General features: G+C 37.8%; 1 protein-coding gene across 4 annotated transcripts in view; it reads left to right on the top strand.

The window, feature by feature from the left end:
• Window positions 1-18,438, top strand: part of LOC108040056 — a 58,945-nt gene that overhangs the window by 4,510 nt on the left and 35,997 nt on the right. The gene's annotated exons all lie outside the window — the stretch shown is intronic.

The raw sequence follows: 18,438 nt of genomic DNA, 5'->3' as shown, positions 1-18,438 counted from the left end.
ACACTCAATTATTCTCAGTCGACCACAAGCTCCAGTTATATTTAAATTTCCTAGAATGGTATGAGTATGCTAAGTCATCTTCAGCACTTTACCAATTATGTTTCTACGCAAACTAGTCCCTTAGTTTTAAAACTATTTGTATGAAACTTTGAAAAATTCTTTTTTACATTGGATTGGGCGACTATATCATAAATGGAATCACATATATATGTTTACCGAGATATTGTCGTTTTTTTTACAGTCGGACGACTATATCCTCTAGCTGCCATAGTAACAATCGGGAAAATTAAAATAAAATTATAACTTCGTTGTTTCCTAACTTATACCCAAGATATAGTAATTTTTAAAGATTTCAGAATTACAGTTTTACTTTCACCACGACGATCGAAATCGAATTATTATTTAAGCTTTCTCTTTTCTGTAGCAGGTATTGTATAAGTCGGAACGTGCCTACTATATTAGCTTAGATTAGCTACGACTCGCATGCGACAGTTGATAAAAATCGTGGAATCGGTGAAATACCTAACCTGCGGGACCATTAAGTGAATACATAATCGAAGTGTGGACATTAATGTTGTCATTTCAGTTCGGATCGGGGCAAAGATGATACCCTTACTGGAGCAACTTTGAAAGTTTATAAATGCTTCTCAACGTAAGAAATTGATTAAACCATTTGCGCCAGCTCCATCGACTTCACGTCAAGCTAACCGGTCTAACTCTGTACAATAAATACAAATTTGCAGTAAACACCACGCCAGAGGCCTTGTGCGAATTTGTTGCGAATAAACTAAGCGTTGGACTTATTCATTGTAGTAAACATCCTACTTTATCACCCAAACCAGGTTAATAAGTTTTCAAGAATCATGGCAGCTATTTTCGACGTTAGTGCGGGAACATTTTCATCAAATTCCAAGTCCGTTTTCGCAACAACAAACGTTGTTCATCCGCCCAAATTCTACACCCTTTGCCGCTCTCCTCGGGGTCTTTGGAGTCGCGCTGTTAATGAGCTTTCGTTGACCGTCTTGTGCTATATTTATTGCTAATGGCTTAAACAGTGTTATGACTCTCTTCTTGATCAAATTTGCTACGATATATACCATATATAGTAAGATTTTTGGTTTTGAGTCGAATAAATGTTCCACCCGTTGGGTTATGATCAACGCCGAATTTTGAATTAAAACGCGATTGAAGCGAGATCGGGACCGCCAAGATTCACTTATTGAGACTTTCAACTATTGTTTATATTCAGGTCGCTGAAACTGCTGGACCGCAGAAGGCTATGCGCAGCTTTGGATGCCACAGCTCTTAGCTCTATTTAAATTCTAATGGGTTAAGTGTGAGAGTAAATACGGCACTTCCCTGCCCTTAAAACACAGCCAAAGTTTTATAGTCGCTTTCAAAATGTGATTGTTTGTCTGAATAGTCTAACTGATTTCCATTGTGGTCAGGAAAGGAAATTATTGAATTGTATTGATAAGTTTTTAATTAATGGGGATGTGTGATATTATTAGTTGTTCATTACATTTATGATTAATGCAAAAGGAGGTTTTTTTCCCTAGCAGAGGGTATTATAATTTTGGTCCGAGTATAGCCAAGGTCGGAATTTGGGTGGGTTATTTGAATTTGTTGAGTGGTGAATAATAGAAAGAACATTATTGTACCAAAGGTTCCTGTGAAAGTTTAACGGCATTAGTTATCTTGTGTTTCTTAAATTGTGTTTTGTAGTATTGGGTTTCCCTATTTCGATTATTAATTTTGTAATGATTAAATAGATTTTCTAATTTTCCCTTTTGAGTTGGACCTTTTCTGTATCTAGTGTCAATGTTTAACTCCTGTCGATCTTCATTTATTTTATCTATTTTCATTTCTTTAATATTTTGAGTGTCTAATAATGGATGCCCAGCGTATAAAAATATTTGAGCAGGTGTTTGTCCAGTGGTGTCATGTTTAATTTTATGGTTGTATGTGGAGAGGATTGTTCCTATCTTGCTTAATTTTACTTCTTTATCATCGGATGAATTGATTATATAGATTTTTCATTTATTGTCTTATTTGAATATTTGAGCAGGTGTTTGTCCAGTGGTGTCATGTTTAATTTTATGGTTGTATGTGGAGAGGATTGTTCCTATCTTGCTTAATTTTACTTCATTATCATCGGATGAATTGATTATAAGGATTTTTATTGTCATTTATTGTCTTATGTCAACCTTATGTCGACCTTTGCTCAATACGGGAGTGGCAATAAAATTCCTTCTGGTTTAAGCCATCGCCTTAGAGTCAAGCTGAAAAAAGCTCCGTCTCTGTCTGCCTTTAGTCATTTGGGCTTTAATTTGCTCAAGTGTAGCGAATGTAGAATAAATGTCAATGCAACTGATGTAATGTTTTCCCTCAGATAAATAATTATCTACCACACTCGACAATGTTTAGGGTTGGGTGTGATTTTAAAAGGCATTTTGGTGTTTCTGTGTTCTGTTTTAGCTAAATTGCTTATTAGACTTCTGTAGAATGCATCCAAAACGACAAATGAATCACTTAGTCTTTTTTTTCTGCACAGTATATTTGGGTGTGAGTGAGTAGGGTAGTATTGTCTGTTTTGATTGACAGTGTTCTCACTCATTCCATAGTTGTACAGCTGTTGATGAGTACAGCAAAATTGGTGTGCAGTAGTCAACGCACTGTACAGTGTTTTGGTGTGCAGTATACTTACTGTACAGTGAGTGAAATTTCTTGACTGGTACATACACACATATATAGATCTCGTGTGTATGTATGTCATAGAAAGAATACGATTAAAAAATTGATTTGTATTTTTGTATCAAATGTATTTATAATAAAATAAAGAAAGAAAGTTAAGTGGAATAAATCGTTGTGTTATAGAAGAAATTAAAATATAACCAACGTATTACCTCGAGTAATTCAATAACACTACAATAATATAAAGAATTTAGAAATTATTAATATTTTAATAAAAACTAATTATAACAATTATTTTATGTTATTAAAGAATCTATATTTAAGTTATTAATATTGGAATGAAGGAACATTATTTTATTTACCATGTCTTCAGTGGTGGCAATTTTTGACTGCACTCATCTGCACAATTGTTCACAGTCAACACACAAGCTGTACAGCGTGTTTAAAAAAGGACAAATGTTGTACTCACGCACGAAGACTACAACCATATACTGTACACACTCGAAGTGAGTACACTGAAAATGTTGTGCTATCTTCTTCTGGCCTATAGAGTATACAGTACAGTAAAGAATGAGTGCAGTATTTTTAAGAACACTATACTACTGTACAGATCTGTTATGCTACAAATGAGTACATTCATGCAGAAGTCTATTGCTTATGTTGCATTCAATTATTTTATTCTGAATTAATAGTTGGCTATTTAGAATGAAGTGATTTTTTTTTGAAACATTTTTTGTAGTTGGTATTAATTATTTCTCTGTATGCTTTTTGAATAATTTCAAAATCTACATCGCTCTCAATATAAATGGTAATGTTTCTATGAATAAAATGAGAAAAAGTAAAATTTGTTTGGCCTTTTCAAGTGTTATTACATTATATTGAATTGTGGTAATGGAGTTGCCGAATATTGTTGAATGCTCTACTTTAATTTTATCGGATTTAATGTAAATTTTTATTTTTTAAATGTTTTATTGGTTTTTCTGTTAAATGACTAAGGTTGCTTTTGTCTTCTTCTGCACTATGTTGAGTAACTTCACCATGATGATTTTCTTCAATTTTAATTCTTTATAATGCATCGGCAACTAAATTTTCCTTCCCTTTAATATAGTCGATTTTAAATTGGTTTTCGTTTAATTTGGCTCTTTGTAACTTGACATTCGATTCTTTTAAGGTATACAGCCATCTAAGAAGTTGATGGTCACTAGCAATGAGTAAATGTCGTCCTAGTAAATAATGTCGAAAAGTTTTAGTGGCCCAAACTATGGCGAGTAATTCCTTTTCTGTAGCACTGTAAATTAATTCGTGCTCATTAAGTGTTCATTGGGTTTCCTATGTCTGCGTAGTTTGGGATAAATCTACCATAATAACCGGTTAATCCAAGGAAAGCTCTGATCTCTTTTACTTTTGTTGGAATTGGATATGAAACTATGGCTTTAACTTTGAAAAGTAGCGGGGGCATTTTTAAGGACAAATGGCATTCGAAGGTATTCATAATGATCGCTTTTGGTGGAAAATGCTGTTTTAGATAATGATTCTAAGTCCATTTCTATTTGGGGAAATCCAGCAAGTGGGTACTGTTTTGAATAAATTGGGGATATAGTAGGTGTTATTTTTAGTACGTTTATTTGTTAATGTTAGATTGTCTTTTTTTTCATAGTGAAGATTTTTGAATTTATTTAATAAACCTTTCAGCCTTAAAGTTTTCCCCTGATCTAATCGATAAATCCACAATCTATATTTTTATTTATTCCTGAGCTGATTTTTTAATCAAAGTCAATCAACTTCGGCTGCGTACAGACGTGTTTTCTTAACGCTCCGGAAAAACAACTAGTAAATCAGTCGAAAACGTTCGAAAAATTAATAAACGCGAGGTTTTGCGTTTCGCGATGCAAATCGCATATCGTAATCTAAAGTTTTAATTAATTAAATAATTAATCTTTACGCACTAACGATAAACAAATGAGTAAGAACGTGGATCAGCGCACTCAACGACAAAAACAACAAGACGAAGCCCGTGAAAAATTTCAGAGAGAGCAAGACAAACGTCGTCTTTCTTTGGCCCGTAACAATGCTTATTTTACGGTGACGAGTAATACTCTAGAACCGAAAGTGCTTGAAGGTGCAAGTTTACTGACCGCCGAAACCCAGAGAGCTAGCTCTTGCTCTCCCGCCCTGCTCTTTACCGCTCAAACGCCATGGAGTGAGCAATGCCAGACTCCAACTGAGATTCTGCCGCCTAGCGCAACAACAGCAACTACTACGACTACTACAACGGTCTCTGTCGCCAACAATGCAATAACGACTCCACCCTCTTCTTGTGCTGCAGGTAAAGCAACAACACAACCAAGTGCAAAAATCGGTGCAAACGGCAAAAACAAAGCTACGGTAGAAGAAGTGACAATTCTGCAAGCGGGTTCGGCCATGCAGACTGGCATGGATCGCTACATTAATATCTCCAAGCGCAAGCTAACACCGCCAAAAAACTCGGACGGCAGTAAGCCAAAAATAAATCGTTCCAACAAAGGCCCTGAAAATCCCGGGCCATTAGATGAAAATAGATTTTCCATTCTGGCGGAGCCTGAAACAGAGTCGGAACAATTAGCCCCAAGGAAACTAAAGCCCCCACCTAATTTTATTCGGGAGAATATCTCGAATGCCCTAGTCAACAAAATAGTTGAGCTTGTCGGAAAAGATAACTTTCATGTTATTCCGCTTATGAAAGGGAATATAAGCGAAACTAAACTCTAAACCAAAACCGAAGACGATTTCCGAGCAGTGTGGAAGTACTTAAACGATGCCAAAAAGAATTACTACACGTACCAGCTGAAAAGTTGCAAAGGTTTGCAAGTTGTGCTCAAGGGAATAGAACCCGATGTGACCCCCTCCGAAATTACTGAAGCCTTAAAAGAAAACGGTTTTTGCGCGAAAAATGTTATAAACATTATGAACAAAAACAAGAAGCCGCAACCACTCTTCAAGGTTTAGACAGCAGAACTTTGAAAAAAAACGCAGTGCACCCGATCTACAAGTTGCAGTACCTTCTGCACCGTAGGATCACAGTGGAAGAGCCGCTCAAACGGACCGGGCCAGTGCAATGCACAAATTGCCAGGAATACGGTCATACCAGGGCTTACTGCACCTTCAGGTCAGTATGTGTAGCTCGTGGAAACTGCCACGGCTCCGAACCCTGCCCTGCCAACAAGGAAGACTCTCTCACTAAAAAGTGTGTAAACTGCCAAGGAAACCACACCGCAAACTACAGAGGCTGTCCAGTCTACAAGATGATGAAAAGTCGGATGCAACGAGCGACAACGGCACGCTCCCTGAACACACAAAACTCTTACATGAGATCACAAACGACACCGGAAGTTTTCTTCGCAAAAGCAGCCAGATCATCATTTGGCCCTTCAATTACCACCAACGGAATGTCTTACGCCAGTGCTTTAAGATCAGGCACAGTTCACATAGAGCCGAAAATTGATAACATCCAGCAGGCCATGGGACAGCCACAAAGTAATATGGAATCTATGATGATTACTTTGCAACAAAATATGATGGAATTTATGTCCTTCATGAAAACCGCAATGCAAACCCTTATGCAAAACCAAAATATCTTGTTACAAATGCTTGCAGCTCAGCAGTCCAAATAAACCATGCTTAGCCTTCGAATAATTCTGTGGAACGCCAACGGTGTTTCACGGCATAAACCTGAAATAACTCAATTTCTGAACGAAAACCACATCGACGTTATGTTGCTGGCAGAAACGCATCTCACCAGCAAATATAACTTTAAAATACGGGGATACACGTTCTACGGCACCGATCATCCAGATGGTAAAGCGCATGGCGGAACTGGCATCTTAATAAGAGACCGCGTCAAACACCACTTTCACCAACGGTTTACAAAAAATCATCTGTAGCTTGCAGATAAAATTACAGTTGGGCAACTGCAACCTTGCCATTGCCGCTGTCTACTGCCCACCCCGCTTTACAGTCTCCGAAGACCAATTCATGGACTTCTACAATTCGCTTGGAGAGCGATTCATAGCAGCAGGAGATTACAACGCCAAGCACACGGACTGGGGATCCCGCCTTGTGACCCCCAAAGGAAGGCAACTATATAATGCACTCATTAAAACATGCAACAAACTGGACTACGTTTCACCAGACAGCCCTACATACTGGCCTACAGATCCTAAAAAACTACCTGATTTAATTGATTTTGCTGTGACAAAAAACATTTCTCGCTTAGCCTTCGAATAATTCTGTGGAACGCCAACGGTGTTTTACGGCATAAACCTGAAATAACTCAATTTCTGAACGAAAACCACATCGACGTTATGTTGCTGGCAGAAACGCATCTCACCAGCAAATATAACTTTAAAATACGGGGATACACGTTCTACGGCACCGATCATCCAGATGGTAAAGCGCATGGCGGAACTGGCATCTTAATAAGAGACCGCGTCAAACACCACTTTCACCAACGGTTTACAAAAAATCATCTGTAGCTTGCAGATAAAATTACAGTTGGGCAACTGCAACCTTGCCATTGCCGCTGTCTACTGCCCACCCCGCTTTACAGTCTCCGAAGACCAATTCATGGACTTCTACAATTCGCTTGGAGAGCGATTCATAGCAGCAGGAGATTACAACGCCAAGCACACGGACTGGGGATCCCGCCTTGTGACCCCCAAAGGAAGGCAACTATATAATGCACTCATTAAAACATGCAACAAACTGGACTACGTTTCACCAGACAGCCCTACATACTGGCCTACAGATCCTAAAAAACTACCTGATTTAATTGATTTTGCTGTGACAAAAAACATTTCTCGCAATCTAATATCAGCAAAATCGCTTTTGGATCTATCATCGGACCACTCACCTGTGCTAATAACTCTTCTTCAAAGCCCGGAATTAATCGAGCACCCTTGCAGGCTGACGTCGCATAGAACCAACTGGCTGAAGTTCAAAATGTACGTAAGTTCCCACATTGAACTAACTCCACAGCTCAACATCAAGGAGGACATCGACTGGTATGCCGATGCACTGGAGTCTGTACTCGTCGCAGCAGCCAAAGTCTCAACACCGCAAGGGTGTGACGGGCACACACACCAACACAAAACTAACCTTGAAATCGAACAGCTTGTTCTGGAGAAAAGACGTTTGAGACGTGCTTGGCAAACCAGCAGATCGCCATCCTCCAAACAAAGTCTTAAGGAAGCTGGTCGCAGACTGACCAGGGCTCTAAGGCAAGAAGAAGTAAAAGCACAACGCCAGTACATTGTGAAACTTTCACCCACCAGCACTAAGCATCCCTTGTGGAGGGCCCACCCAAATCTAAGTGCGCCGGCCGAAACAGTAATTCCCATAAGAGACTCTTCAGGCAGCTGGGCCAGAAGCGACAAAGACAGAGCTTGTAAATTTGCTTTACACCTTCGAAATGTTTTCCAGCCAAACCCTGCAACTAATTCATTCGCATTACCGTCGCCGTCAATTCGAATCGAATCTTGACGGAGCCAATTCTGTTTCAACCAACTGAAGTTGCAAAAGTAATCAGCGAGCAATTGAAACCAAAAAAGGCCCCAGGCGGTGATCAAATAACTCCCAAAATGTTAATCGAACTTCCAAGCTGTGCAGTTTAGGTCATTTGTAAACTCTTTAACGGGATTACACGACTTGGCTATTTTCCAAAAAAATGGAAAAAATCGGTAATAATAATGATCCCAAAGCCAGGAAAAGATCACACAATACCAGCTTCGTACAGACCGATAAGTTTACTCTCGTGTCTGTCAAAACTGCTCGAAAAATGCCTTTTGACGCTCATAATCCCATATCTGAAAGAGCACAAAGTTATTCCAGCACACCAATTTGGTTTTCGAGAAAGCCATGGAACAATAGAGCAAGTCAACAACTAACAACAGATTTACGGACTGCATTCGAGCTTCGGGAATACTGCAGTGCGGTATTCCTTGACGTTGCACAGGCTTTCGACCGAGTCTGGCTTGATGGCCTTATGCATAAAATCAGAACGATCCTGCCGGGAAACACTCACAGGATGCTAGAATCGTACCTTTACAACAGAGCCTTCGCCGTGAGATGCAACACTACAACATCCGACGACTACGCTATAGAGGCTGGAGTTCCCCAAGGTAGCGCCCTTGGTCAAACTCTATTTCTCTTCTATATTCGCAGACGATACCGCGATCATAAGTCGGTTCAAATGCCCAATTCAGGCAACAGCACTACTAGCTGATCATCTCGTTGTAGTGGAGAGGTGGTGCGCAAAAGTGTAAACATATAACGTTTACTCTTAACAGCCAAGGGTTTCCCACGCTAACCCTGAATAACACGCCACTTCCACAAGCTGATCATGTAACGTACCTTGGCATCCACCTAGACAGGAGACTTACATGGCAGAGACATATCGAAGCTAAGAAAATTCACCTAAAACTAAAATCAAACAGTCTCCATTGGCTTATAAACGCGCGCTCCCCCTCTGCCTGGACTTCAAGGTCCTGCTCTACATTTCAACGCTTAAGCCAGTCTGGACCTACGGCTCCCAATTGTGGGGAAACGCGAGCAACATCGACATTATTCAGCGAGCACAATCAAAAACCCTAAGAACTATCACTGGGGCACCTTGGTATGTTCGGAACGACAGCATCCACAGAGCTCTTGGCATTCTACTCGTTAAAAATGAAATATCAAAACAAAAAGCGTCCTACCACACCAAGCTAACTTCTCATCCAAACCAGCTCGCCAGGATTGCAGCGCAATGACCTTCCCGCTCAGCAATAGTTATTAGAGCCCCTAAATCTCGCGCCAGTCACCTTGACTGTCAGATAGTTTTTTAATTTAAGATTCTATATACTTATTGTTAGTCTCAATTCAGATAAGATCCAATAAATAAAATGCAAAATGATAAAAAAAAAAAAAAATTTTAATTGGTTCTGGCGCCTTTTGAATATAAAAATTTGTTTTTTACTGATTTTGAAGTAATTAATTTGTATGTTTTATCAAAGAGGGTAACTGAGCTATTTTTATACCTTTGCAGAGGGTATTATAATTTTGGTCAAAAGTGTGCAACGCAGTGAAGGAGACATCTCCGACCCTATAAAGTATATATATTTTTGATCAGGATCACCTCCTGAGTTGATATAGCCATGTCCGTCTGTCCGTCTGTCTGTCCGTCTGTCTGTTTCTACGCGAACTAGTCTCTCAGTTTTAAAGATATCGAATTGAAACTTTGCACACACCCTTCTTTCCTTTGCACGCAGTATATAAGTCGGAACGGCCGGGATCGGACGACTATATCCTATAGCTGTCATATAACTGAACGATCGGAAATGCCATAACTTTGGTGTTTGTAAAGTTAGGAAGTTGAGATTTTCTATAGGTTTTATTTTTGGTCAATCAATCTGACCTACCGAATTTCATGAGAATCGGCCGACTATATCTTATAGCTGCCATATAACTGAACGATCGGAAATGCCATAACTTTGGTGTTTGTTAAGTTAGAAAGTTGGGATTTTCTATGGGTTTTATTTTTAGCCAATCAATCCGACCTATCAAATTTCAAAAGGATCGGCCGACTATATCCTATAGCTGCCACATAACTGAACGATTGGAAATGCCATAACTTCGGTGTTTTTAAAGTTAGGAAGTTGGGATTTTTGATGAGTATTAAGAATGCATCATATGAATAATTTTGGAGAATATAATTTACAGAGTATTCTGCAAGGGTATATCAACTTCGGGTAGGCCCGAAGTTAGCTTTCCTTTCTTGTTGTAATTTATAACTGATTGTGCATTTTTCAACAATTTTTTTTTGTTCATCTTAATTTTGGATGGATTGTACCTGTTGTTGCCCTTCATACATTTTTAACCCATGGTATTGATTGTCGTCATAATTGTGTTGTTCATAATAATTGTTGTAATTATTCGTATTCGTGTGCGTCTTGAAATCTCAATTCGTCAATAGACATTTTGGTTTGCTCACTGTCCGATGGTCTTAGACTTATTTGGTATTAGTCAGTATTTTTAGATGTGGAGGGTTATTGTTGCTGAGGGTATCTATTTCCTTTAAAATAATTCAATTTTATTGGAATGTTGAAGGAAAGGAAAGAATAATTTTCTGATCAGTAATTTAATGGAATCTTTAATGGCCAAAACATAAATAAGAAAATCTGAAATCAGCAGTTAAAGTCGTCTTTTAGCTTCCTCAAAGAATGCTCTAAGATTTCCTTTGTAAGTTGTCACCCTTAAGTTGTTCAGTAGTTTGTAGTTCGGTGCTTGGGGTTTAAATTCTGCCACTAGTCTTGATCTAAGGGTAGGCCAAACTTCGATGTTCGGAAGGCCCAATGATCGTGTCGCACATCATTAGTTTGGTAGAGTGAAATCACATTTTAAAGAGAGTAAAGAGTTTCTGGATTACCCTTAAATGGCATGATGTCTTTTAGCTGCCGACGATCTTCAGCAAGGTTGTTGTCGCCTAACGCCACGTTTCGGGGTGCGGTGCAACATTTTTATTTTTGTCAGGAGTGGTTGCTGTAAGAGTTGGACCCGGTTCCCAGAGTATGACACGTGCGGGGTTAGGTGAAATTAAAGGGTATTACGTTTATTCAACTTAAAATTACAGAGTTTAAGACAAAGATAGTGCGACGGGACGGATCCGTCCGTCGGCGTTGTCCTCTAGCGTGGTCGTGAGCCGCTACAGGTCGTCCTTCGGTAGTTGCGCAGCGGTTGGCGTCCTGTGGGCGAGAAAGACGGGCTTTGGGTGGCGCCGGCAAGTATATGGTTGTGCCGGAGCGGGTGCCTCAGCCAGAAGAAGATATCGAATTGAAACTTCACACACCCTCCTTTCCTTTGCACGCAGTATATAAGTCGGAACGGCCGGGATCGGACGACTATATCATATAGCTGCCAAATAACTGAACGATCGGAAATGCCATAACTTTGGTGTTTGTAAAGTTAGGAAGTTGGGGTTTTCTATGGGTTTTATTTTAGACCAATCAATCCGAACTATCCTATAGCTGCCATATAACTGAACGATTGGAAATGCCATAACTTTGGTAAAGTTAGGAATTAGGGATTTTTATGAGTGTTAAGAATGCATCATATGAATAATTTTGGAGAATATAATTTACAGAATATTCTGCAAGGGTATTTCAACTTCGGCTCCGCCCGAAGTTAGCTTTCCTTTCTTGTTTTATTATGAAATGTTTTCCATATATATATATGGTCTAAAATGTAATATTGCCCAGTGTATTGCAGCTAATTCCTGCTCAGTAGTGCACTTATTACTTTCTCCTTTAGTGAAAGATCTAGATGCATAAGCAATGGGAAGTTGGAGTCCATCATGGTTAAAACCGCTCCACATGCTTGTTTGCTTGCATCCGTAATTATGCAGAATTCTTTATTAAAATCGGGGTATTGTAACAATGTTGGTTCCATTAGTTTTGTTTTTAAATATTGGAATGCGTTTTGGCATTCAACTCTCCATTCAAAGGGAACATTCAGGGAAGTTTACAAAACGTCTAGCGCTATCCGCATTGTGCGGCACTGGATAATTCATGATGACGTCATATTTCTTGTCATCTGGAAGTATTCCATTATCTGTGCATTTATGACCAAGAAAAGTCACCTCATGCCTAAAAAATTAACATTTTTCTGGATGTAACTTTAGATTGTATTGGATTTTTAAACCGAAAGGTAATCGCCTGAAACGATACGAGCCATTGCTCGTTGAAAATGACGTTATATCTCGTGAACTTTTTTCGAGTTCAATTTGGTGGAATCCCGACATAAGGTCAAGACACAAAAAAATTTGGCTCGCCCTAGTTGATCTAAAATGTCATCAATTCTAGGGAGAGGAAATTTATCGGACAATAATTTTTTGTTTATTTGACGGTAGTCAATCACTAATCGCCATTTCTTTGAATCTGAAGCGGGAGATGATTTTTTGGGGACAAGTAATAATGGGCTATTATATTCAGATACAGAAGGTTCGACTATTCCGTCGGTGATCAATTTTCCGACTTGCTATTGTATCTCGTTCACCTGACTGTGTGGGCTTCTATAATTTTTGACGTATACTGGTTCATCACCCTTTAATCTCAGTTTCTGTTTGTAGAAATTATTTGTACTGATTGGTTCCGTTTCCAATTCGAATATATCACTGTATTTGGTGCATAAGCTTGAGAGCTGTGACTTAATTGTGAAGGAAAGTTCTTTGATAGTTGAGATAATACAGACTTTTTTCTATTTTCATTATTAGTTTTGACTACTTCGTAGTTCGAAAGTGATTCATATGCCAAGTTACTTGTACTGACTTCTGGAAATTTATTTGCAGTATTAAGTAGTCTTATGAATGCATTTTTTGTTGTTGCAATGGTACTAGCAATGTAAATACCATGTTTAATTTCTTGGTTTGGAATCAATACACTGTCTTCTTGGGAATTTAATTGAATTTTTCTTATAACTTGGGATCTTGCTGACAGAAGTATTGAGTTGTTGCCAGAACTATATGTTATTAGCACATAAATTTGAAATTTAAGGTTATCGGGTCTGATTATAAGCCAATCTTCAGATGGCTTGAAGTCTAATTGACAGTTGTATTTCTTTATGAAGTCGATTCCTAATATGCCATCGCATGGAATAGCAACATGTAAATCCACGATATGAAAGTCGTGTGGGATTATATATTTAGTTGTCTGTATCTCAATAGAGGTTAACCCTTTTGATTTTGTAACCTCCTGGCTTATTCCCTTTATATCTATTATATAGTTAACGTTTATGTCATGATAGACATCACATTTTCTTGGACTATTGAAATCTACTAGAAACACCAGTTCTTTTCCTGCGGATACGTTAGTAAAAGTAACAAATATATTCTGACTGAGATTAATTGCATGAACTATTACATTATCTACTGTTGGGTACTTAAAAGGTCTTGAGAGTTTCCCGATGTATTTTGGGCTACTCTCACATTGTTATTGTTGTTATTGTTTTTGTGGCCTCGATTTGAGTTATCACGTCCTCGATTGTTTCCTCTGTATTGATCTCTCCCATTATTATTATAATTGGAACTGTTGTAGTAGTTGTAATTATTATTACGACCACGAAAGTTTCCTCTGAAATATCCACGTCTGCGGTTTCCACCACGCTGTGGATAATTTTTATATTAAAGGAAAGTATTAGGTTGTCCAGTTGCTTCCGTGCAACTATTTTACGAACTTTGATATGGCATCATTCATTGTGTTGAAGGTGCCAGCCTGCATGATAAGTTTTACCTTATCAATTGCGCAATTCTTTGACATTGCCTTAACTGCAGACTGTGTAGAATAATTTCTGGCTAACACAAGGGGTAGGCCGTCCGTTATGTACGCACTTTCTAGAGCTTTTGTCATCTGCTCAACCTCTGATGTATATTGGTTAGCAGTTTTGTTGCGTTGCTGTAGATTTATCAGCTTAGCTGATAATACTTCTACAGTTTCGCCTTTGACATTGCTTTTTAGTCCGGAAATGACTTCTGATATAGTTGTTTCATTTCCGACTAGGTTTCTGGCGAAACCTTTTAGCTTTGTTTTTATTATCGAAATAGCTCATTGTTCGTGTTCGCCTTTTATTGATTCTATAATTTCCAATGCATCGAGAAAACTTGCTAAGTTTTCTGCTTTACCACCAAATACTGTTATAAGCTTAGATGCAGTGTTGATAAAATCAGTATTTGACTGTGCTATTGTAATAAATTTTTCTTCATCTATACTCGAGCTAGTATCTGAATCTGCAAAATTGTCCAATTCAGACATTAATATTGTAACAGGCCAAGTATATTAAAGATAAGCTGGCCACACTATTAGAGCAGTGGCTCTCTCTTTCAAGAGAGGTGCTATCCCTGTCTCTCAAGAGAGCGCCAGAGAGAGCTGCCTGCGTGCAGCGAAGCTCAGTCTCAATCGAACCAAGAATCAAGTAGAACGTGTATAATAATTAAAATACAATATAGCTGGGATAGTGAGAATATTTATTTCTTCCTCTTCCAAATCCTGTTGGTCAATATTAATAACTTCTTTTGATTCTGGTTCTTCACCAGTTCCAATTATTACTGAAGTATTAAGAATATTAGGTATTGATATATTGAGCTTGAACTTTTCTCTAATAGTTGTGAAGTTGGGTCTTAGTCTGATCAAAAACTTTGATACTTGAGAGCAATGATCTTGATTAAACTTATCTCTGTGTTCATATATTAGTATTCGAGCTTCATTTAACCATTTAACTAATATTTCTACGCGTTTCCTAACCGTGGTATTCTGTATCTGTCTATTTTGGTTTAGTGACTTATATGATTTGTCAAATTCTGCTTTAATGTTTGATAATTCCTTTGTTAATTCATCCCATTCCATTATATTATGGATATGAATTATTTCTTAGATGCCATCATAACAATTGCTCTACCTTAGATTGGATGTTCATCTATTCTAGATCTAACTTGCACACCCGGAATGGTTGTTAATACTATTCCTTTTTGGGTTGCAGTGCAGTGAAACAATGGTGAGGCATGACAGTTAAATGTGTCTATATAAAGGATTTCTAACTCGTATACACTAACAGGGGTTGTAGATACTAACTGCTGAACTCATCTACTGAAGTATGGGTCCCTTTCATATGTTTTGCTTATGCCTCTTTGTGTATCCATACTTGAATATACATATGTAGGATATAAAGGGTCAGGTTCCTCGGCCATTATAAATCAAGGTTTCTTTCAGTACACAGCGCAGCGAGTCGCAATGGTTTTTCTCAACACTCAATACTTTTGGACTGTTCTCTCGGAAGGGTTAAGGCGAACTGCCCCGCTCTCCTTTGCTCATCTTACTCTTCATCATTGCGCCACGCTCAGCAGGGATTTCCCTCTCCTTCCCCACCGCGCTCTCACACTAAAGCTCTCTCTTTCTGCAATCTTCTTCGAACTTCATTTATTCTGCATAACTTATACACTGAGAGACTTACAAATAATAATTAAATCTAATATTTCAAATAAAACTCCGACACGGCCTTCCTGACTATAACACGACCTCGTGTTGGTCAATACAACATTAGTATAGCATTCATTGCTCAAAATCTTTTAGTTCAAACTTGCTTAAATTTCTATAATTCTCAGATAGTCAGTTTGGCGGGATAATTCATTCACATTCTTTATTTACTAGAGTACAGGCTCTCTTCCGCACAAACACATTAATTTGTATATCCGCTAAACATTGCATCAGACTTTAACTTGGCAGGATAATCTTTCAACATAACATTATAGAGTACAAGCTTGATAAAATTAATTCGATTACTTCTATGTCATATTTAATTTCCCATTGTGACCTTTTATTAGTATCCCTTTTTATATTATCTGATTTCAATTTTATTATTTCCTTATAAAAACTTAAGTTAGTTACGTGGAATAAATTTGCGTATGAATGATATATTGACGTACAATACGTCTTTATTGTCCTTGAATAAAAGATACTCGTGACTTGTATAGTCAATTATTTCCGATTTTGTTAATAAAATAAGGTGTAATATGAGCACCTGATAAAACATTTTCTGGAAAAGGTAAAAAAAGTAATATATAAATATTTAGAATTTTATATTATCTTTGTAATTTTGTTTGTAGGCGACCTTTGATGTATGTTTAAATTTTTTGAGTTTTTCCGGCTCGAGGTCAACAATTGAAAAATGTTTTAAATAAAAGTTTTTAATTTTTATTTTTTATTATTTCCAATATATTTCGGTTGCACTTCGGCAACCGTCTTCAGGGCAACTATAATCAACATAAAAACATAAAATAACATAAATTTAGACAATAAAAAACACAGCTTTAAAAATTATTACACCTACATAATTTTACACGTCTGCACCGTCGGACGTGGAGATTAATACTAGTTGTTATTAAGTAAGTGTCTGTAAATGTGAGCGCAATTTTCAACGTCTGTTTTGTAGTTCAGTCTTATGCTTGTGGGTGTGTTTGTTATATGTAACATTTCTATGGTGAAGCGTTTTTTGTAATGTTGTTCTTGTTCCAAAATAGTCGTTGCTTCAAAATTTGGTGAGTGACCGCTGGTTTTACAGTGGGCCATAAGTGCTGTTTTTATACCCTTGCAGAGGGTATTATAATTTTGGTCAAAAGTGTGCAACGCAGTGAAGGAGACATCTCCGACCCTATAAAGTATATATATTCTTGATCAGGATCACCTCCTGAGTTGATATAGCCATGTCCGTCTGTCCGTCTGTCCGTCTGTCTGTCCGTCTGTCCGTCTGTCTGTTTCTACGCAAACTAGTCTCTCAGTTTTAAAGCTATCGAAACTTTGCACACACCCTTCTTTCCTTTGCACGCAGTATATAAGTCGGAACGGCCGAGATCGGCCGACTATATCCTATAGCTGCCATATAACTGATTGATCGGAAATGCCATAACTTTGCCGTTTGTAAAATTAGGAAGTTGGGATATTCTATGCGTGTTATATTTGGCCAATCAATCCGACCTACCAAATTTCATAAGGATCGGCCGACTATATCCTATAGCTGCCATATAACTGATTGATCGGAAATGCCATAACTTTGGTGTTTGTAAAGTTAGGAAGCTGGGATTTTCTATGGGTTTTATATTTGGTTAATCAATCCAACCTACCAAATTTCATAAGGATCGGCCGACTATATCCTATAGCTGCCATTTAACTGAACGATTGGAAATGCCATAACTTTGGTGTTTTTAAAGTTAGGAAGTTGGGATTTTTTATGAGTATTAAGAATGCATCATATGAATAATTTTGGAGAATATAATGTACATAATATTCTGCAAGGGTATATCAACTTCGGCTCCGCCCGAAGTTAGCTTTCCTTTCTTGTTTGTATATTAGCTTGGTGTCTTAATTTGAAGTCTGATCTGTGTTGTGATATTCGAGTTTTTAGTTTGGATTTAGTTGTTCCTACATATATACTGTCACATTTTTCATTTATATCTCCATTGCATGGTATTTTATATACCACATTGTTTTTGTCAAACATTTGTATTTTGGACTTGGTCTTGTTGAATATTGGTCGTAGGGTATTGTTGGGCTTGTGTGCTATTGTTATTTTTTGTTTATTGTAAAATTCTGACTTTTTAAGGCGTTCTGATAGTCTTGGTATATATGTTACGGACATGTATTGTGTAGGTTCTCTACATTTTGTTTTTTGTTCCATGTTTTCGTGTCTTTTAATTAAAGCTCTAATTAGATGGTTTGGGAAGTCGTTGTCCTTTAAAATTTGTCTTATTTCATTTTTGGTTTCTTCATGAAAAATGTTGTCCGAAATGGCTAGCATCCGTTGTATACAACCTGCCGCTGTACTGATTATCATTGTTTTAGGGTGTTTTGAGTTAAAGTTTATGATTCGTCCTGATGCTGTTGGTGCTTGTTGTATATAGCGGACGGAGAGGAATTGGTGCAAACTCTTATAGGTAAAGAGCAACAAGAAGAGTCACGCACTAAATTCTATTTACTTATTAAAGATTATATGACGTCGGTTCGGGAAAGTGCAATAGATCGCGCAATACTAGACACAGTGGGGCAGACACGAAAATTTGTAAAGGAAAATGACGAAATACTAATTTAACTTCTGACAAAGAAAACAAGACAGTTGCTATGGACAAAGATACTTACAATCAAAAAATGAATAACATATTGGAGGAAAGGAACACATATCGGATTTTACGAA

The sequence above is a fragment of the Drosophila rhopaloa genome, unplaced genomic scaffold (genome assembly GCF_018152115.1).
Source record: "Drosophila rhopaloa isolate 14029-0021.01 unplaced genomic scaffold, ASM1815211v1 contig_203, whole genome shotgun sequence".
In the NCBI taxonomy this organism is placed as follows: Eukaryota; Metazoa; Arthropoda; class Insecta; order Diptera; family Drosophilidae; genus Drosophila; species Drosophila rhopaloa.
Note: the sequence above shows the minus strand (reverse complement) of the source record. Positions and strands in the feature narration are given on the sequence as shown.